At 38.2% G+C, this 22,075-nt stretch overlaps 1 protein-coding gene across 2 annotated transcripts in view; it reads left to right on the top strand.

Annotated features, from left to right (window-relative positions):
- Positions 1–22,075, top strand: part of HS3ST5 (heparan sulfate-glucosamine 3-sulfotransferase 5) — a 197,881-nt gene that overhangs the window by 100,541 nt on the left and 75,265 nt on the right. The window contains exon 2 of one of the 2 annotated variants that reach the window (XM_082755491.1): positions 1,663–1,870. The gene's annotated coding sequence lies outside the window, so the exon portion shown is untranslated. Of the gene's footprint in view, positions 1–1,662; positions 1,871–6,748; positions 6,761–22,075 lie in introns of those variants that run through there. The other variant, XM_082755492.1, reaches the window with a different exon arrangement.

The raw sequence follows: 22,075 nt of genomic DNA, 5'->3' as shown, positions 1-22,075 counted from the left end.
TCTTTGCTAGGTTAAAAACTGCCTGGACAGCCAGGCCCAGAGAATGGTAGTGAATGGAATCAAATCCAGCTGATAACCGATCACCATTGGTGTTCCTCAGGGGTCAGTGTTGGGGGCCATCCTCTTTAATATCTTTATTGATGATTGGGATGAGGGAATTGAGGGCACCCTCAGTAAGTTTACAGATGACACCAAGCTGGGGGGAAGTGTCAATCTGACGGAGGGTAGAAAGTCCCTGCAGAAGGAACTGGACAGGATGGGTCAATGGGAAGAGGACAATGGGATGAGGTTCAACATGGCTCCTGCATTTTGCCCACAACATCCCAACGCAATGCATTAGGCTTGGGGCAGAGTGGCTGGAAAGCTGTGCATAGGAAAAGCATCTGGGGGTGCTGGTTGATGCTCACCCGAACGTGAGCTGCCAGTGTGCCCAGGTGGCCGAGAAGGCCAACAGCATCCTGACTTGTATCAGGAATAGTGTAGCTAGCAGGTCCAGTGAGGTGATCATCCCCTTTGCTCTGGTGAGGCCTTACCTTGAGTACTGTGTTCAGTTTTGGGCCCCTCACAAGAAGGACATCAAGGCCCTGGAACACATCCAGAGAAGGGTTACAAAGCTGGTGAGGGGTCTGGAACACAAGTCCTGTAAGGAGTGGCTGAGGGAACTGGGGGGACTCTTTTTGAGTCTGGAGAAGAGAAGGCTCGGGGGGACTTTATTGCTTTGTACAACTACCTGAGAGGAAGGTGTGGGGAGCTAGGGATCAGCCTCCTGCAGGTAACTAGTGATACAACTAGAAGGAACAGCATCAAGTTGCGCCAGGGGAGGTTTAAGTTGGAAATTAGGAGAAATGTCTTCTCAGGAAGAGCAGTCAGGCATTGGAACAGGTTGCCCAGGGAGGTCGTGGAGTCACTTCCCCTCGGGGTGTTTAAGGAAAGGCTGAATTTGGTGCTTAGGGACATGACTTAGTGGGTGATAGTGGTGGTAGGGGGATGGTTGGACCTGATGATCTTGGAGGTCTTTTCCAACTTTAATGATTCTATGATTCTATGATTTGTGTCTGTGTTCCACTTCTTCAATATGGAAACATATTTAGATCACAATTATCCATAGTTTATAAAGAAAACAGGAAAAAGACAAGAACAGTCAAACAATTCTCACTAAATACTGTTAACATTTTCTAAAGATGCGTTTGGCATTATTCTCAGTATAAAAGTAATTTTTCCAGTGATTTACAAAATGGCAGGAAATAAATTTCTGGTCAATGTCAAGATTAAAAGTCAGCAAAGTAATAGTAGTATGCACAGTATTTTCCCTCTTGCTAGTAAAGATCTAACATTCTTTTTTCCTTTATCCTACTTAAAAATATGTATAATTTGCAATTTTCTGTTCTTGGGAATGTTTCTTGTTTGGGTCTTACTGTTATGAAACACATATGCTGTAATTTTTCTTCCCTTTCACTTTCCTCCCTAAAATGTCCTCCAGATCTGTCAATATTTGCAAGATATCGAGACAGTACTTTCAAAAACTTGAGTGGGCAAGTACTACCTGTGGGACCCTGCTGCACAAAATTTATTTTAGATCGTAGAGAGAGAATTTATTTTGTTTATTATTTATTTCATTAATTATTTTCAAACATGTAACTAGCATCTTCTCTTTTCATACAGGCTCAGCGAGTTGTATACCATTTCAGCAGAGATGTTTGATTTTTCGATCTGCGTATCTGGAGTTTCTTTATGCCTTCACCGGTCTTTTCAGTAACCACTAAAGACTTCTTGAGACTGAACACTGGAACAGATGTGTTAAATTCTTTCTGAATGTTCTTCATCAAAAGTCGATGTACTAGGCTTTCTGGATGTGCACAAGGACACAAAGGTTAGTGTACTACTTAAAAGGCTAAAGTTTCGGGACTGATTCACTTACCCATTACCAGCTCAAAATATGTTTCTATTTGTGGCTTACACAAAGGCACAGATTGATAAAATGGTGAATGGAGTCATATATATAGTGGAGACTATGCTTTAAAATGCCGAGGAATAAATTTAGGTAGTGATCTAGTCCAACTTACAGCCTTCTATATGACTTGCTAGTAGACAAGAGCAAGCTCTACACATGCTCTGAGCTTGATTACTGTCAACCATTTTTGCTATATTTTTTTTCTGAGCTTGAGTTTAGTCCATGGCTATCACATTCATCTGATTAATGACTGGTAAAATGGGAGGAGGAGAGTATTCTGCTTATCTCTGTTCCCATGACAGCCCTTGTTTACAGTCAGTAGGAATATGGGGGTAGATGTTTTTCTGTGTGTATATTTACTTCCTCTAGATGACATGTGGGACAGGGGAATACTGAAAACATAGATAATGCATCAGGAAAATCAAAATTCTTCCTCGTATCAGCTATACATTTCCTGTAATTTGTGATATTTTATTAAAATGCTTTATCTCGTTGTTGATTTCTGTTAAAACATCTTATAATCTATGGGCATTAATCTATCTTCACTACTGCAGGAAATCACCCTTGATCAGAACAATTCAGTGACATAATGCTGTATGACTGAAAATGTGGAATAAACCATTGTGCAAACAGATATATGCTCAGAAAGGTGATGGAATGTGTGTGTATGTGTGTGCATATCAAGTGATGTCTCAGGCACATAACTGACAAGGAAAGTAGCAAGATCATAAAGATACATGAGGACTTTCAGCACCATAACCTTATGGGGGAAAAAAAGGCTATGTTTATAATTATGTGGATAATTATATGTACCGTAGAGAAGAAAGTGAACAGTCATGTAACCTTGGGCTTATCTATGAATGCCATCTGTTTTTCGTCTTTCTCAGAATATTCTTCAGGATTTGCTCTATGTGGGTAAAAAGGGAGAAAAATCCTTCTCAGTCTTTTTATGTTAACCTTACCTTATTTGATTTGTTTTGTGTTTGTTTGTTTTTGTTTGTTTGTTTTTCTAATAATTAGTTTTACAAATATATTTTGTTCATATTAATCCTCCACACAATGAATTAAAATGTTTCCAGGAACACCCTTGGATAAAATAGATAGTACTCAATCTTGATGCATTTGGAACTACATGGAATAAATTTAACTTTCTCATGTTTTTGTGGAGGGATTCTAGTGATATCGTCTGCATAATAGCTTTCTAATCTATCTCATTCTGTCTGCTACTCTACCTAGCATTTCTGTGTGTATTCTAAATGCCTACTCTATAAAGTAAATAGAAGACAAAAATATCATCCTTCATCAAAAGGAATTGTTTCCCAACTGACACCAATTGTCTACTCCAGATAGAAGAGGAAAAAAATTAATAATGCAGTTTTGCTTCATCTAAGTTTTACTGAAGTTACTGAGAGTTTTTGTAATGGTGTTCAGTAGAAGCAAGAACGTGGGTACAAAAATACAGACCCCATTTAAAAATAGAAGGTTAAGAGAGCTGCAAGACTTGGCAAAGATTCCCATACAAAGGAGTGCTATGTAGTGCCCTCACTGTAGTGCCTAAGTATTTCCCAAGAAAGCCAAATTCATATAGGAGATCTACCTATTATAGCTTTAATGTATAGACTGATTTTTTACATCTTTTATGCATGTATATGTACAAAGCATGTTTAAAAGAGGTGAATATCTCACACAGTTGCAGGTCAAATGTCAAAAGTGTTGTGAACTCCATTGCATTGCACTGCATATGTGTTTGAACTTTTGTCTGGGGAATTGTGTAATATGCATTCGTGTGGACTGTTAATTATACAAAACATACAGAATTACATGGTCTTCAAACTACAAGTACAACTATTGACAGAACCTTCCTATATTAGGACACGTAATGCTGAAATATCCTAGGTATCTCTAATTTTGCCTTACAGCATTGTTACTACAGCACATGCTTATTAATACCAATATATAAATTTGGATAGTAAATTATGCAAATAAATGGTTTATTATTAACTTTTATTGATTTTGTAGTTCATGCTACTACAGACATTACAGATGTTATTTAATAGACCGGAGAACAAACTTTCTTTGATAGGTAATGGATATGTCCATTTAAGCAGTGCAAATCAAAATGAATGAGCTAAATTCTCTGACTGGCTACAAAATCAGTAGAGTTTCACCCATCTGATTTTTCCATGACGAATTCTGCTACTGGTTTTTTCATTTTGTAAGAATACAAGTGAAACTAGCGTTTTTCACAAAGCTCCACAGAAGCTTAGGTAACAAACGTAATAAATTACCTTGATGTAAATGAAAAAATGATGGATATGCTGAAATGAGTACCTAGCTTACTAAGTGAAAAGAAACTGGGCATTTAGTGAAGAAATGCACATGCACATACACACACAAAAAGGTATGATAGCTCATGAGGTGGGAATGTTAGGCATAACCCCACATTTAAAATGGATCCTGGACATTTTCTGCATATAGACTAAGTCCTGGAGGCAACAAAAGCCTCATGGAGGATGAGAGTGTCATCCCCTCACTTGAGGAAGACAGATGTCACTGTCACGGGAGGTTGACCTAATGAGCAGAAAAAGGATTTCTACTGTCAGCTGTATTTTTTTTTAATTTTTTTTTTTGTGTGGGAAAAACAGAAGTGATATATCCACTACTTCAGAATTAGGTGATATATGTGAATCCTAATACAAAACAATATGACTGAAACTCAACATAAGGTGTTTTGAGTTCTAGAAAAGGGGTTATATTTAAGCTACGTCTCTGCCCTTGTCATCACCTTTGCCTGGCTTGTGACTCTCCTGAGAACCATCTTTCACACCAGAGTAACCACATCTTCCCCTAAACCATTATGTCTCAGCAAACCTAAACCTACATATTTGTAGCAGCAAAACAGGCCTTGGACATTAGTTTGAGCCCTGGCTCATTAGTTTGAGCCCATCCATCCCATCTGTTCACATGTTCCCCAGCAGCATTTTCCCACACAATCCCATGCAATATCCTATCCAAGTATGGGATAGGGATAGATTCCAGGAAGCAGATAAGAATACAGCTACCTAGTTTGGGGATGGAGAGACAGGATCACCTGAATACATATATGTCTTTATACATGTATGTATATGTTTTAGCTTACTAGTGTTTTGAGCATCATACCCATTAGTTGATTTTGATGAAATGCTTATATTATGATTTCCTTTGTACAAAATAAGAAAGTTGTCAACATGAAATTTATTTCGGTGATGAAGGGTTACAGGGAGATACAATAAGCTTTATCAATATTATAATTAAATAATTAAGATCAAAGTATAAAACCACAAATTCTAGATGCTTCTGTCAAAAATAACAATATAAAACAGCTTTTACTAGAGGAAATGAAGGGTATATAGATTTCTTTTTTTTCCATAATTTTAGTCACATACAATTTCAAAATTATTTGGCTTGAGAAAACGTGGGCATTTTTACTCACTTAAAAAAAAAAAAAAAAAGTATTTTAAACAGCAGGATGTAATTTCAGACTATTTGCAGTCAAGAGGCCTCTGCTGAGCAAAATACTCATTCAATTTAGGAATGCAGATTATAATAATTTTCCTATCTCTCTCACAGCAGGATTCCTGCCATCATTCTGAAAACTCTTAGGTTGCAGTATCAAAAGACTAGCTAACTTCAGTTCCAGGTAACACATGCTTCAAGCGTATTCTCATTAGCTCAACTTAGTTATAATGCAAAGCTGCTTAGTTTCACCAAGCGAAATGGGATACACTTAAATTGCCTCATCTAATATAATACTCCTTAATACATGCAAAGTGGTTTATGATGGCAAAGCTTGTAGAGCATGAAAATCGGCAGGGAAAGTAAGTTTTCTGACTCAGACTGTCAAATAGAAGTCCTATTTTGTATCATTTCTTTTTTAAAGAGGTTAAGAATAAGGCAGGAGAGAATGGTGTAAGAAATAATCAGTCTAGAAAAATGTAAATTTAGTACATTAACCTTTTTAATACATCAGCTCTACTAAGCAAGAAAATTGTAAAGTAAAGCTGTTCTTTCAGTAATGCCTTCTGTACCATAAAATTAAATGTAAAATTCATAGTGGCCAAAATATATTGCAGTAGGAAACAATATTCTTTATTCTGTTTTATATTGTGGACCACGTTTCCATTTGCTAATAACATTAATTTGGCTTCCTGTAGTTAATTTGCAAGCACTTTTTAATTTCAGACTTTGATAAAGAATTATTTATCTTTCTTCTGCCTTTAAGTGCCAAGTGAACATATTCCAATCTTGTATACCTTGCAGACACAAAACCTCATTCCACTAGAACCCAAAAACAGCAGTGGTAAAATTGTTTTTTTCTTCCCAATATCCTGCACCTGTAGCCTGACCACAGGGCTATAAATCCTTTTTATACACCTCTTTCCAATGCTTCCAGAAGTCTGTTCAGAGAGGGGCTAAGCTGCTGCAGGCTCTGCAGATGACACCCAAATCTATATCTCATTTTCCACAGATGCAACCAGAGCCATCACAAAGATGTTGCATTGCCTAGAGGAAAGTGGCTCCTGGAGAAGAGCATCTGGCTCAGATTGAGCTTGGGTGAGATCCAGACAATACTATTTGAAAGCCAGAAATGATCTAGACAGCCAGTGTAGCAAGATTTCTAGGCGAATGCCTTTGAGCATTAGTTTCCAATGAGACTATTCATATCCTTGGAAAAAGCAGGGTTAAGAATGTTGCTCAGTTGCAGCTCCAAAGAATGAACCAAGAAGAACTCTTCCCAATCCTCCAAACAGAAGTATCTGCAACACAGTGGTATTTTTTTATATATTTTTTTCTTAGATTTTTACCAAGTTTAGAAAATGAGGCAGCAAAAGTGACAAAGTCTTGAAAACACTTCTGTGCCTCTAAGACAAAGGCCTCTATCAATAGAGAACTGTGTACATGTTGTAAGTGTTTAATCTAAATCATTGTATCCAGGGCTGGTACACTCTACAATATAAGCATACTGCTCCTGAATTGCAGTGTCTCTAAAGCTCCCAATCTGTTTGCATAATGCATCTCTTCTATCTATTCAAGTGAGTTTTTAGGGTCTGTACGCACTGCAGAGTACTTTAACAGAATCACAGAATCACGGAATTGAAGGGGTTGGAAGGGACCTCAAAAGATCATTGGGTCCAACCCCCCTGCTAAAGCAGGTTCCTTAGAGCAGGCTGCCCAGGTAGGTGTCCAGACGGGCCTTAAATATCTCCAGAGAAGGAGACTCCACAACCTCCCTGGGCAGCCTGTTCCAGTGCTCTGTCACCCTCACCGTGAAGAAGTTCTTTCTCATGTTGGTGTAGAACTTCCTGTGCTCTATCTAGTGACCATTACTCCTTGTCCTGTCCCCACAAACCACTGAAAAGAGGTTGGACAAAGAATTTTTCTTTCTGAAGTTCTGTATATCTGCTAACATCAAGGCTTTTATACTTTGTGGGAGGATGGTGAAAGACAGGTGACTTAAACACTGGGAGGTCATACAAACATCCCTCATCTGTGAAACAGGACACAACAGTAGGAACCTATTGAAATCAATAACTGGCCAGTAGAGGTGAAAACATACATGAAAGCTTCTAGTAAATTATAGAATCATTGAATCATTCAGGTTGGAAAAGACCTCTGAGATCATCTAGTCCAATCTTTAACCTAGTACTAAAATTCCACCGCTAAATCACGCTACTCCACGATACTATGTTCACACATTTCTTGAAAACCTCCTGGGATGGTGGCTCAACCACTTCCCTGGGCAGCCTGTTTCAATGTCACACAACTCTTTCAGTAAAGAAATGTCTCCTAATATTCAACCTAAACCTCCCTTGATTCAACTTGAGGCCATTTCATCTTATCACATGGTGCTTGGGAAAAGAGCCCAATACCCTCCTCACCATAGCCTCCATTAAGGTAATTGTACAGAGAGATAATGCCTCCCCTGAGCCTCCTTTTCTCTAGGCTAAATAATCCCAGTTCCCTCAACCACTCTTCCTAAAACCCGTCTTCTAGAAAGTACTAGAACTACTCCCCAGGCAAGACCACAGTTGGAGAATGTATATCCACATCCTCTCTCTCAGCTGCTGGAATGCATCAGTGAAAAGCTACAGGCATCTTTAAGGAGGACAAATAACTGTAAATCTGTTGGTATGTGGTGGTTTTATTCAGGTGGACAGACAAGTTTCACCACAACTGCTCTCTTACTCCCCCTCTCCAAAGGGAAAGGGCAAGAAAATACACTACAATAGAGCTCAAGAGTTGAGATAATGACAGTGAGATCACTCAACAATTATTGTCATGGGCAAAACAGACTCAGAGTAGGGAGATTAAAGAAATTTATTACTTATTCCTAACAAGATAGAGAAGTGAGAAACAAAGGAAAACTAAAAACATCTTCCCTCCATCCACCCTCTCCCACCTCCTTCCCCCAAGCAGTGCAGTGGAATGGGGAATGGGGATTGGTGTCAGTCTATAGATTTTTGTCTCTGCCGTTCTTTCATAGTACTTATTACTTCCTTCACTTCTTCTCTGCTCCAGCATGGGAACCCTCCCACGGGACGCCATCTTTCCCAAACTGATCCTGTGTGGGCTTCCCACAGGCAGCAGCTCTTCAATAACAACCCCAACATGGGTCCGTCCAGGGGGTACATCCCCCAAGAGAAACTGCTCCAGCACGGGTCCCCCACAGGCAGCAGCTCCCCCCAGGCCCCCTGCTCCTGCGTGGGATCCTCTCCACACACTGCAGCTCTGGCCCAGGACCTGCTGCTGCAGGGGCTCTCCATGGCCTGTAGCCTCCTTCAGGCCACATCCACCTGCTCCACCGGGGGCTCCTTCATGGCCTGCAGTGTGGAGATCTGCTCCGTGTGGGACTCATGGGCTGCATGAGGACAACCTACTCCACCAGGGGCCTCTCCACAGCTGCAGGGGAACTTCTGCTGTGTGCCTGGAGCACCTCCTGCCCTCCTGCACTGACCTTGGGGTTTGCAGGGCTGGTTCTTACTCCTGTCTCTCACCTGCTGGTGTGCAGCAGGTTTTTTTCCCTTTCTTATGTTGGCTCTCACAGAGACATAAGCAACATTGCTTCTTGGCCCAACTGGTCAGCGGCAGGTCCCTTTGGAACTGACTGAAACTGGCCCTTATCTTACATGGGCAGGTTCTGGATTCTTCTCACAGTGGCTACCCCTGCAGCACAGCTACCAAAACCTTGCTTGCCCCATAAACACACTACATTAATATTCATGGTCAGAATCTTGCACCTGTTCCCTGGCAGAAAGAGCTTTGCTTTACTCAGTTTCCCCAACAGGAAAAAAGGCATTCTGGAGTTTCACTGGTGAGGATTTTGTTGGTGTAAACATGGTCAACTTCAGTATGCTTGTTTATTCCCCTGGCTATTCTAAGGTCCCAAAGTGACCCACATAAGATATGTCGTTAATATTTTTCTTGTATTTCCTCCAGTTCACATTTGAGAGTAAGCAAAAGAGTGATACAAGCCATTAGCTTTTAGCTTTTCTTACTGATGAATGCATGTTTGGGATTTTTGGTAAAGATTTGCCAGAGAAATTTCTGTCTCAAAAGTGAAGATATTTTCAGACAATATTCAAGTCATCCTATTTATTACCAGTCTATATATTCTTCGTATATGAACTGGAGCACCACACTTAATTGGTTAATTCTTGGGCCTCATAATTAAAGTAGTTTCCTGGAATATTTTCCTCCGGGTAATTCCTTCCTAGCAGTCTCCACTGACTCACCAGCTGTACTGCTTATCATAGCTTCATTCACTTTCCAATTTTTTTTTTTTTTTTAAATGTTCTCCATTAAGAACTGTGTAGAAAACTCAGTGCACATTCGTGAGGTACTTGTAGGAACATGTAGTTATTGGGAGGAATAAAATAAAAAATGCAAAATTACTATTCAATTTGTATGTGTACAGCCATGCTGTACTTATTGCTATCATGAATAAAGCATTTGTTTTTCTAAATTGTGTGTATATTCCTAGAGGGGTACTTAACAGACAGAGCTTGTTAGAGGAGGCATGGAAACAATGCAGAATTTCTCCCATTTCAATATTCGAACCATAAGGGATAATCATAAATTCTGACTGCAGTCTGACCAGCTAAAGGGACACAGGGGACACCTCCTGAAATCTGGCAATTCCTTTTCCTTGACCATTTATGTAACCCAGGTCCTTTGAGGATTGAATGGCTGATGGATCGACTTCAGCGTCTACTTGTCTCCCCCAGCTCCAGTAAGTCCCAGCAGAGCCCAGAGCTGTGAAGACCACAAAATTCTGCCTGGTCAACCTGGTCAGTCTCTGTCAAACAAACAAACAAACAAAAAATAAATAAATAAATAAAGACTTTAAAAGCCAGGGCTTGAGGTGTGAATGCTTTTCTCTTGAGGAGGTGTAATGAGAGCTGGTTTGCTTTGATCTGCTAGGAGATTTACCACAAACATTGCCATAAAGTACTGGGTTCCACGGGGAATTTATGTTTGGTGATCTGCTTGGTTGTTTTTGTACATTTCTAACTGTTATTTTAAAGCCTAAGTCCTGCTTCCTTCCCTAAAATTAGATTACAAAATCAGCCACAAAATGTGTATACTACAGAATACCAAAAGCTTACTGGATCCTTTCTTGCTGTTCTGACAGGGGATGGCATTTTCCCTCATTGTTATGTTGATATCTTGCTTGAGATCAAGAAAACTACTATCTTAATGGGCCTGAAAAACTCGTTTTGACAGCTATTGTGTATTGCTTCAAATATTATTTTTAATATTTTAAGTATACAAAAATTATGTACACATTGCTTACAAATATTTAATTGCAAGTTTCTTTTAAGTCAGTAATGTAAGGGGAAAATCTCCAAATATCTCTCTTTTTCTTGCTGTTTTTAATTTTCTAGCTAGCATACACTATGTGGCACAAAAAAGCATACTTTGATACTTTTTTTTTTTCTTCTCACAGATTGATATGCATCAAAATGAAGTAGGAATAATATTTTCTTTCCATAAAGCAATTCCTTTTACAGTTGTTTGTATGGTGCGTTTCCAACACATGGTAATATGCACACATCACTACGCGATTATGTGAATATCCATTGCAGCTTCATCGAAAATGTCAGCTGTGCCCTCTTAAACATAAAGGAAAGAACTTTCTGAAGTAATACTGCTATCCAATGCCATGTAAGACTAAGTTATTCTAGAATAAAAACAATGCTCTTCAGAACAAAAATCATTGTTGTTAGATAGTTTCTGAATTATTGGCATGATCCTAAAAGCATTTAGATGACTGAAATAGAGTGCAAACAGAATTTAAATATAGAAACCTACCATTGTAATTCTGGGGGGGGGGGGGCATGGAATAGCATGCTACTCCATGCTATTATGTTCTACATCTACACATTTCTTGGAAAGCTCCAGGTACTGAACAGCAAGTCTGCTTCCCAACACCAAGTCAGCAGAGGTTGTGAATCCACAGGATTACATACAGAAAATGTATTCTCTAAAACACTTCACTGTTCAATTTTCACTACCTCATGTCCTTACATTTGTATTCTTATGCTATCACGGAATACATTGTGGCTCAGATGCAAATGTTCAGTTCTTTTCAATTTGGTGTTTGAAAAATGGTATGGATCTGAAGACTATTAAAAAAAGAGAGAGAGAGAGAGACTTTATATCACTGGAAAGATGAGTGTGCATCAACCAAATAGCTATAGCTTTCATCAAAAATATCAGAGTTTTTAAGTCATTTGCAGAAGATATTGTAGCTTCATCTGATCCTCTTATTCACAGTAACTCTTGGAACCTGGCAGCTCTGTCAGGTGTGAAAAAATCTCATTTTTCTAAGCACTCTAAATATGCTGGAATTTGTGTGCTTTTTTTTTTTTTTTTTTTTTTTTTTTAATATATGGCATGAAATACTTTTTTTTTTTCTTTTTTTTTTTTTTTTAAATCTATATTCAGTCCAATATTCAGTCCAAGTATTACTTACAGATAACAGTAAATCAACAGAGAAGAATGTAGAATGGATATTTGAAGACCTGCATTGGATTCTTTGTCCCTGTTTCTAAAGATCATAAATCCTTTACTTAGAATATGACTATAACTCAAATATAAGCTAAAAATAAAATAAAGAAACTTTTTTTTTTTTTTTTTTTTTTTTAATCCCCTGACTAACTGTGTAGATCTCACAGGCCCAAACTTGAATTGTGCAATCTGTTACTTGGCCTCATTGGAGGGACTGAGGAGATTTTCTGCCTAGAAGCATAAGCATGGAGCAGAAGTCTCTAAATTGAGAACTTGCTCATTTTAAGCTGATTCTGTAATCAGCAGCCCAGATCTGAATCACATTCTGGAAGCATTTGTTTGTTGGCATTGATTACAAGGGGAGTTTAAGGTGACTTCAGCTCCTAACTTAGGCACTTAGAGGCATCATAATGAAAGATGAAGGATAAATCTAGACCCTCAAGTTGCCACAATCTTCCTCTGGTTCCTATATGAAATCCTGTTGTAGCTGAAGCTGATGGGAATTGTGTCATTGACCCCAGGCTGCCAGAAGTTCTCCTTATACTCTCCTCAGTTTTAAAACTTGTCAGAATGTTTAACCTTGGAAAATAAGGACATATGGAAATATTGACATAGCCTTGAAAGCTCTGACTCAAACGTGTCTGCAGTAAAATGTATCAAGCTTGTAGCTTTGACACAGGAATGGGATGATGCACAGCTCAATGAATACAAGAGGTCTTTTCCTTTGAAACTCCAGGCAGCAGTGTTTTCTCAGCAAAGCTTAACAATATATTGATATTTCTTTGTCAATGTCATGAATGCTTGTTTACAAACTCTTCAAGCCACAGAGTTCAGATAAAAATTGACAGGTAACATTATAATTGAAGGCCCATGCATATATGCCACAGTGTTTTTATTTGTGCAGTGTTGTGTTTGGCTGTGCCAAACACACTGAAGAAATGGCACCATTGCAATCATTTTAACAAGTTACTTGGCTGCATGCATGATGTGATTTGCTTCTGGGTCTTGCCAATGCATTCAGCTTTATTTGTTAACCTAGCAGAACATTATTTATTAATGAGTTCTTCATGCTTTATTAAGCCTAATGTCAAAACACCTCTGTGGGACTCTAGGCATGTTCTCTCTTTGTGTTAAAGTGTTCCAAAGAAAATGAAGAATTATGCAGCAAAGCTGCAGATAAAACCCAGAAGATATCAGTTCAATTACTCTTGATCCTGGCAGATGATGTTTCTGAATATTTGTGAAAGCACAGCATCTGATTGTGTGCTGGCTTAAATTAAAGCATTCTGCAATCTCAAATGTATGTAATTAGGGTGCCTTAGAAACCTAACAAGGCTACTGTGGTCTCCAAAGCTGAGTGGAGCACTCACATGGAAAAAACTGACAAGTTCACCATGGAAGTATAATTCGTGCTTTTTTCTATGAACTGATGTTTCATATCAGAGGGGGACACTACTTCACGGGAAAATTAAAATGACTGAAAGTAGTAACAGGGTAAATTATCTGTGATTTTCTGTAATTTGACAGGACTGTTATGGCTCAGGAAATTCATAGTGGACTTCAACAAACTTTTTCACCCTTAATCTGACTGAACACCTTATTTTGTAGCATTAACATAAAAATCAAATCAAATAGTTCTGCATATTTAACCCATAAGAATGTTCTAGGACATGTATCATGTCTCTTCATATGTGAATTGGTATTTATCAATGGTTAAAGAACAGTAGTTTTTACACCACAGAAACGGAAACAGACTGGAATAAACATGATTTTATGTAGTTGAAAAAAAATGGCAATTTCCAGAAAATCAACATATTCCTCACTTCTTTACATGAAATTGATATATTTTTTACACCTTTAAGAAGCCTTCGGATAAAGTTATTAGTTTGCTCTCACCTTGTATTTTAACAACAACATTTTAAACATATTTTCTATAAAGATTTTGGTTACCAGACTCAACAAGTGTTGAGTGGGAAAAAAAAAAAAAAAAAGTCAGTTCATTTTATGAGTGCACAAAAGAACACATTTAACACCTGAAGAGACAGACAATTTATCTGTTAAAATATAAGTTTTTTGCATTTGAGATGTCATCTTGCTTTCACAGAAGGCAGAGATTTGTTATAGGTTTTAATGGAGAGTAGAAATAAGGCATAAAGCTTTAATTTTACTAGTAACACCAGGCTACATTTATATAAAGCTGCAAAATCTAGCTGAAGATATAGGCAAAAATAACTGGTTCACTTTCAGACTCCAGCAACAGAAATCTGTAGAGAAAATATCCTGGAGGGAATTGCACATAGATGATTTGGACACTGCATAATCACTGCTACTTATGAGGAATTTTTATTTCCTATTTTCTGTTTGTAATTATTGCCAGTTATGAATATTTTATGTAAGTTTGTTTTGAGCTTTTCCTTTTTCTTTCATCTCGTGTCTCTCATCGTCTTTCCCAACATCTGAGAGATCAATGTAAGGCAATGGGATGGTAGAGGAATATACCATATCTTTACCATATTGCAGCAAACATAAATTGGGGAAATAGAGTGGCTGTGAGTAGAAATCCCCAGGTTTGGGTAAAATCTGGCTGGTTAGTGACTGTAAAACCGAGACCTCTTGGCATAAAGTTTTGGGTAACATAGCTGAAGATCACCAGGCCCTCCTGCTGGTTTTGTCCTATTTGCTGCCAAGCGGCCACTGAAGCCTAGTTTACCTCTTTCTAAGGGGGTGCCTCATCATCAGAGAAAGAGCTCTGCTTGTCTGGTGTGTGTTTTTTCTCTGGCACTAACTACAAAGCTGTGAAATAAACCAAGGATTGTAGAGGAGGGCTCTGTTCTTTCTCCTCTGATTATCTTTTATGATAAATAATTGTTATTGCTACAGATGTTAGTCTGCAAATCTCAGTGGGACAAAAGCACCCTCTGCTAATTCATGAAAAACAAACAAACAAAAACAAACCAAAAAAAAATTACAGAAAGGCAGGATCAAAATCTAAGATACTTACTCTCCATTGGTGCTTCCTATTGTTTAGCTTGGTTAGCTGTATAGGTCTTTTTGTAGATTGTTTTAATGGGGGGGGGGGGGGGGGAGGGGCGGGGAGGGTGCAGAGTGAGGGGGGATTGTTTGTTTGTTTATTAGCACAGTTATGGATTTTCTTCTCAACCTTTATCTTGCATTGCCTATATGTCATATGTGGAAGGCAGAGCATAGATGATGAAGAGGTGTAAAGGGCAGCATTACAGTGCTGTCCCAGGTGCCTGTTCTGTATCTGGCTCAGGAGTACTTGGACTGTACAAAGTACCAAGGAAACAGGTTCCTTGGCTTCCTGAAGGTCATAAATTAATGCAGACTGGATACCAATCCCACTGCAGTCAGACACATCAAAGTCATCATTGTTTTAATGGACAATATTTGTGAGCTTTACACTGTTGTTTATGTATTATTAGTCTTACACTAAAAGAAAATAGATAACACTGAAGCATTTATATATATATATAATTATTTGTTTTAGTGTAAAATAGATATCAATAAAAATTCATTTGACTCAGAACCAGCTAAACATAATTTGCTATTAAAAACTAGAGTCCAGAAACTCAGCAGTAACTGGTCTTAGACCAAAAGGAATCTGTTGAGAGCTTGTTATGTCCCTGTAGACTACAAGGGAAGCAAGAAAGTCAGCCTTGTACAGTCTTCCCAGGAGGACACAATTAAAAATCATCCTGTTCAGGAACTACTTCTTATGCTTTTGTTTTTAATAAAGCCCTTTGAGACCAGCAGCAGTGTGTAATATTTATCCAGCTTTTGGTCTGTGTATGGTCTTTATGCTGCTCATCGACAGAGTCTGCCATGCTTTCTTCTTAAATGTTTGCTGTTTAATGAGCAAACTTCTGAGTAAGTGGAAAGGTTATCTGCTTCTTTCGCAGCTTTGCTCGAAATACAGCATGGAAAAATGTTATTTCATTTCTGTGTTTTCTGGAAATACAAATTCATCTGATTAATGTGCTTTTGTGATATGCACGTTCCTGAGAATACATCATTTCTGCAAAATACACGTTGTCTGTTTACAACTTACAGTGGCTCTGTCTGCAGTAGCAGAGTCACAGTAAGTCACTGGCCTTACCCATGAGCTGATTTTGGTACAGACTGCTGCTGACATGATGATTGACACACTGCTGTAACTGTCTGTTCTGTTTGTGAGAGCTGGCATGGGATGATGTGTCCCATTCCTGCCTGTAGTGGTGTTTGGAGGAACCTGCTACGGAAGAACCTGCTGGCTGTGACAGGGCTCTGGTGAAATCATGATTCAGTCCAGACCTTTGAGCTTGTGAAGCAGAGGGCACAAAAAGCCTTGCATCTTCCCTCTGTGCAGTTACTGCGATGTTTGTTCTGGAAATCATAAAGAGAGCAAATTTGCTCAAAGATACTGAGTTTTATGTAGTGTCATCATATGGCAATTTTACTTAGTAATTTTTACCATTTTTTATATAAATGTGCAAACCATCATCCTGCATTACACAGTAAAATATGACCTATTACATATGCAGTAATGGGAAGGGAAACTTTCCAACACATACACAATTAATGCTCTAATTGTAGGACTTTTGCTTTATTTTGTTTGTGTTTGGGAGAAAAGCGTATTTGGAAAGATCTTCTATACCCTCAGTTACCACTGCTCCAGGCTATTTACACTGTTCTAGCAATTCTGATAAGCCCACAGTAAAGAATCGCTTTTTCTGTTGCTGGCACATTTGCTAGTATTTCTGCAGCAGCACAGCAATGTCTTTATTGTGTATTGCTGTATTTTAATAGTCAATTAAAATTCTTATTGAATTGACAAAATGGACTGAGGAGCTTCTGAAGACTATTTGCCTAAAAGTACTCATGAGACTGTTCTGATAATCACTGTCACTGCACTATTCAAAATGATTCAAAACCCCAACCTTATTACACCAGAAAAGTAGTGAGGCAAGAGAAAACCTTTTCAAAAACAGAATGCTGTTGCTGAATTGAATCTCATCACTCTGCTCTGCTTGTCTCTCTATTTTCACTTTTTTAACTTCTCCAACCCCACCACCATGTCTCTTATTCCTTTTGTCCATCTTCCCTGCTTCATCGTTTGTTGTTGTTCTCTCTCTCTCCCCCTCTCCCCCTTTCTGTTTTCCTTTCTCTCTCATGTTATCTAATAATAACAAATGGTGCATTGCCTTTGTGATGAGAATGGAAAGGTGATAAAGAGTCCTGTAGCAAGATTTCAGGGACTTCATACAGAGTTTGTGTAATTTTATTCTTTTCATAATAAATGTGTTTACAGCCTGAAGGTTAAAATGAATGAAGGTAACAAAGAATGCATAAGATAAACTCTATACTAGTAAGTACAACATCAACAGAGAGCAAGGTCTGCAAACACATGAATCATTCCAGCTCCTCCATTGCTCACTTTTGCCATGCCCACATTGTTATCTTCAGTCTCGTGGTGCTTGATCGGTTTCTTAATGCCTCAGCTCCTGGAATCCCTTAGTGCTTGAAGACCTTTGCTCCCATTCAACAAGTTTCTCAATTTTCCCAGTTTACTAGAGGATTTTTTTTTTTTCTAGATATCATCAGTAGATATTCTTTTGGTACTTTTGTGATGATTTCCTTAGGGCATCCCCCATACAAAGAGGCAACAAACTTATGTAGCATAGTGTGCTGCCAGATGTGTTGCAGGATCATGCTCATAATATCAAGAAACTCTTGTAATTGCTCCACAGAGGAAGTGTGTTCCAGCTTTTGCAGACAGATTCTGCAAGCAAGGCAAATGACAAAATTCTGGAAAACCTATAAATAGGTACCTCACAATTTATGACACAAACAAATCCATAGAGCTACAGTGTTAGGAAATAATAATAATTTTAGCCTTTCAAAAGACAAGGGCAGACTCAACTGCAAACAACATTTCAGTCTTCCTCATTCTATTGCCTCCAGCCTTTTGCTTCTTCAGTATAGTGTGTAAATAGAAGTGAATTGGTACTTTCAGATGTACTCCTGTAACCCTACAGATGTGTTATTAATGTGTATTTTTCAAGTTTCAAGGCACAAAAAGATGGTGATTTAATTATATGAAAGCATAAATAGAACAGACATCTGCTTAGAGGGCATTTCCTTCTATTATTTACTACAAATTGTGAAAAATCATCTTGAATGGAGATGAATTTGGGGAGAAAACTTAAACAAGCTTTTAAGGGGAATAAAATCCTGGAGAGGATAGGCAGGGGAGAGTGAAAAGGGTGGAGTTTACAAATGGCAGAAATCGTAAAGCCCATGGGAGAATTGCTGCCAAGTGAAACAAAGGTTTGCTGAGGGCAAGTGTATGGCACAGCAGGAGAAGTACAATCAGCAGGAACTAAACCCAACGTTTTTTAAGGTACAGCATTTCTTTGTAGTGTAATCATTTGTTTCCCTGGTAAAGCGTTTGCTTCCTTTTCACCAGTGGGGCCTTCAGAAAGTAGTACACCCTCTTAGGACAAAGAGAAAAGACTTATGCCAGTAAGGCCAGATGGGGAACTGCTCTGGGTGCTCCCCAGCTCTCTGATGACCCAGAGAGGCTGTTATGTGCTCCAGAGCACTTCACAGCACTCTCATCCAAAGGGGAAAACACTATAGTATCCTTCCTACATACAAATCCAAGCGCTGCCAAGCTTAGACAGAAAACATGGAGAAATTACAGGCTTTTGTTCTAAAATGCCTGTAACCGACGTAGCAACCAAGAGATAAGTGCAGCCCAATGCAACTCTAACTTGCTCCTCCTGAGTGTCTACATTATAGTTCAGTCTTTAGTTCATCATTATATACTATTTGTTTCAGATCTGAGCTTCATTCTCTGCACAGGAGGAACTATGCACTGAGAACAAGCCAACCATGCTCAGAAAAAATATGCTAATCTCTGGAAAATGACTGTCTCATACATGACAAAAATGGGAGTTATATGACAGCTAAGGCAGGAAAATGCAGAAAGAAAAAAATTACAGCACCTGAGGTTTCCAAAGTAGGTATAGCAATTTTAGCAGTTACTACCCAACAGCTGTTCCTTACTATCCTTTAGCTGGAGGTTTCAACCTCCTCAGCTGAGCTGTATTCACAGCTGGTTGTTTAGAACAAGCCTGATGCCTTTGTACCAAAGCAAATTCAAACCCTTGATGAGGGTATTAAAGCAGTTTAGTGGCGGAGGTAGTAACAGCAGGGGAGGGCAAATTCTTAAACTGTTTCAATGCTATCCACAAGAAGTATACCTCTGCCTTGGTTTCTCCCTGCCTCTGACAGAGGCTTCCTGGTGACAGTGGGCAGGTGACAAAAATGTATGTTTTCACAGCTGACCACTAAGTGTGTTTTATTTACAATTCTCTCCCTGTGACTAACTGAAAGGCTAACAGTTGGGGTCTTACTGATAGAAAGAGCAAACAACCCGCAAGTGCAGCTGCAGTCAATGGGTACCATTCCCTGAGAATTCTGGCAGAGTGGAGCCAGGCTGCAGCCTTCCAAATTGTCTTCCAAAGTAGCTGATATTTCTTACAATTTATCTTGAATCTCTATGGGTCTGTTCCCTGTCTTGTAGGAATGCAGGCAATACTCTCATTTCATATGGACATTATTAAGGTATATCTATTAGTGCTTGTAAAGAACTTCATTATGGAAACTCTAGGTTTAAGAAAACTGTCATTCCTATTAGAGGTATAAAGTGAAATGTAGCCCATCTGTTGTGTACCACTGTCCGATTTCATCTTTTTCACTCACACTTGTAAAACTCCTGAATGTGACAAAAAATGATATTTTATTTTTTTTAATTTGCCCTTCATAGCATGTGGCAAATGATGCCTGGATATCCTTTTCACACTTATAATGTGTGAGTGAAAGGATGTATAGACAGGCTTGTCTGTCTTTGCTTTTCTTTTTACTTTTTTTTTTTTTTTTTTTTTGGGGGGGGGGGAAGAGGGAGTGGGTTTTGTTCTAGCATAGAGAGCTTCCTCTCAATATTACAGAGTGCCTTTTTGTATGTGCCCTGTTTTCACATTGTTTATCATTATTCTGTCAACGTTAAGTAGTGTTGATTAGGAAATTGATATGGTTACTAACAAACTATATTTCATGTGTTGATTCCGGTCAACAAGACACATTTTCTCAACAGTAGTTAAACTGATAATGTAGTAAAATACATGGTTAATTTCTTTTCAGTAAATTTGCCTTATATCATCATTATATGTTACAGTTGTGTGCATTCCTATGATCTGATCATAATACGGTGAATGAAACAAGACTCGTTGGCTCGGTTGTTTTCCTGTGTATTGCTTAATAGTGACTCTGCAGTTGAGACGAAGAAACAGCAGTTTGAAATATCCCCTACTGATAGTGCCAGAAGAAAACTGGAAAATCTCCAGAACTCTCTCATTTTAAAAACATTGCTGAATTTCATTGCGAACATATGAATATACATGCCTTGCTTATTTGAGCAATTTTATTTTTTTTTTTCTCACTTGACTCTACTTTCTTTTTGTAGTCCATATTGGTTCAGAAAGAGACGAGAGCTTACCCCATGTACTGAGGAGGGTGAGAGGTGGGAAAAATATAGTGTTATGCATATTAAAAATATGAAATCTTTATATATATACGTACATCATTTTGTAGAGAAGGGGAAAGTTGGAGAAAAGCATACACTAAGTATTAAGCACAACTGGATTGTCACAGTTACTGAATTGTTCCAAAATTAAAGGATAGTTGTTTAAACAGGGATATTGATTAGAGAACTGATTAACAAGGCTGATTAAAAACAAAGGGCTTGGTTTCTACAAGAATTGCAGCCCTCCTGTTTGAACAGAGACTGAAGAACAAACTAAGAAATATATATATTCTTTTGTTTGCAAGTGCATGTAGAATAATGTCTATACCCCTCATTAGTTTAGGTGACATTGTGTATTTTTTCTTCTGATAATGGACAACATGCCAGAGGGACACTCCAAGCTTTGGTCAGAAGCACCAGAAACTTGGATCCTGTCACTACCTTCCACCAAGAAGCTGGGTAGAAAGGATCTCTGCCGAGCAGGGCTCAGCCTGGATTTACCAAAATTACAGCAGGACTTAAAATGAAAAAAGTCTGAGGGTAGTGGGTGTGAACATGGGAAGGAGAAAGCTTTCTCTTTTTCCTCTGATGCTGAGCTGTCAGTCAGCCAAAAGAAATCATAAAGTCAAAGTTTTGGCCTGTGTGAAACCACTAAAAGGAGGTACATTAGAAATGCCCTCTCTTTTCAAACTCAAGTGAACTGGAGACACATTTAACAATGTTATTGCTCAGTGAGGAGGATTTCTTGGAGATAAAAGACAATAAGCACAGAAATATCTTTGGGCAAGTGTTAGTCTCCAGTGTGACCTGAACAAACTCGATTTTATTGTGAGCCATGTTAACAAGGAGCTGAGCTCATAAGCCTTGTAATAATAACAAAAAAGCAATTTATGCAAAATGGGGGCAATCCTCGTCTCATAGTATCTAGAGAATATGCAGTTTTATAGGTGATTAATTAAAAAAAAAAAAAAAAAAAAAAAAGGAAATAAAAAAGTCTTGCATAAGTTATTTAAAAGCCTTTGAGTAGGCTGTTACAGGGGAAGTATTAAGAAAAATATAAAGGGTATAACACTTGAGGAAGCAGCAAGACATTTGGGGAATATAGTAAGAAATAAAACAGAATTCATTTATGTAATTATAGACACAATAGTTATACAGTAGTTAAAAGTTATGGTATTAGTCCCCAAAATAAACTAGTCATCATGAAAGTTTGGGATTCTTCTTCATCCTTTGTCTTTTCTACCCGGTATTTTTATTGTAAGTAGAATAAAACTAAATGCATTTAAATAATAATAATAATAATAAGTCTATTTCTAAGGCATTCTTCCAGGTTCAGAGTTTGCTTTTTTTTTTTTTTTTTTTTTTTTTTTCTTCAGAACATCTTCAAAATTATTTAATCTAGGCATTGCAAGCATAGCCATTCAGAAAGAACTGCCTGCTGCTACCTTTATGTATATTAATCAGTGAGTTGAAAGACATATAGACTT

Source organism: Aythya marila (genome assembly GCF_965140915.1).
Source record: "Aythya marila genome assembly, chromosome: 3".
NCBI classification, from domain to species: Eukaryota; Metazoa; Chordata; class Aves; order Anseriformes; family Anatidae; genus Aythya; species Aythya marila.
Note: the sequence above shows the minus strand (reverse complement) of the source record. Positions and strands in the feature narration are given on the sequence as shown.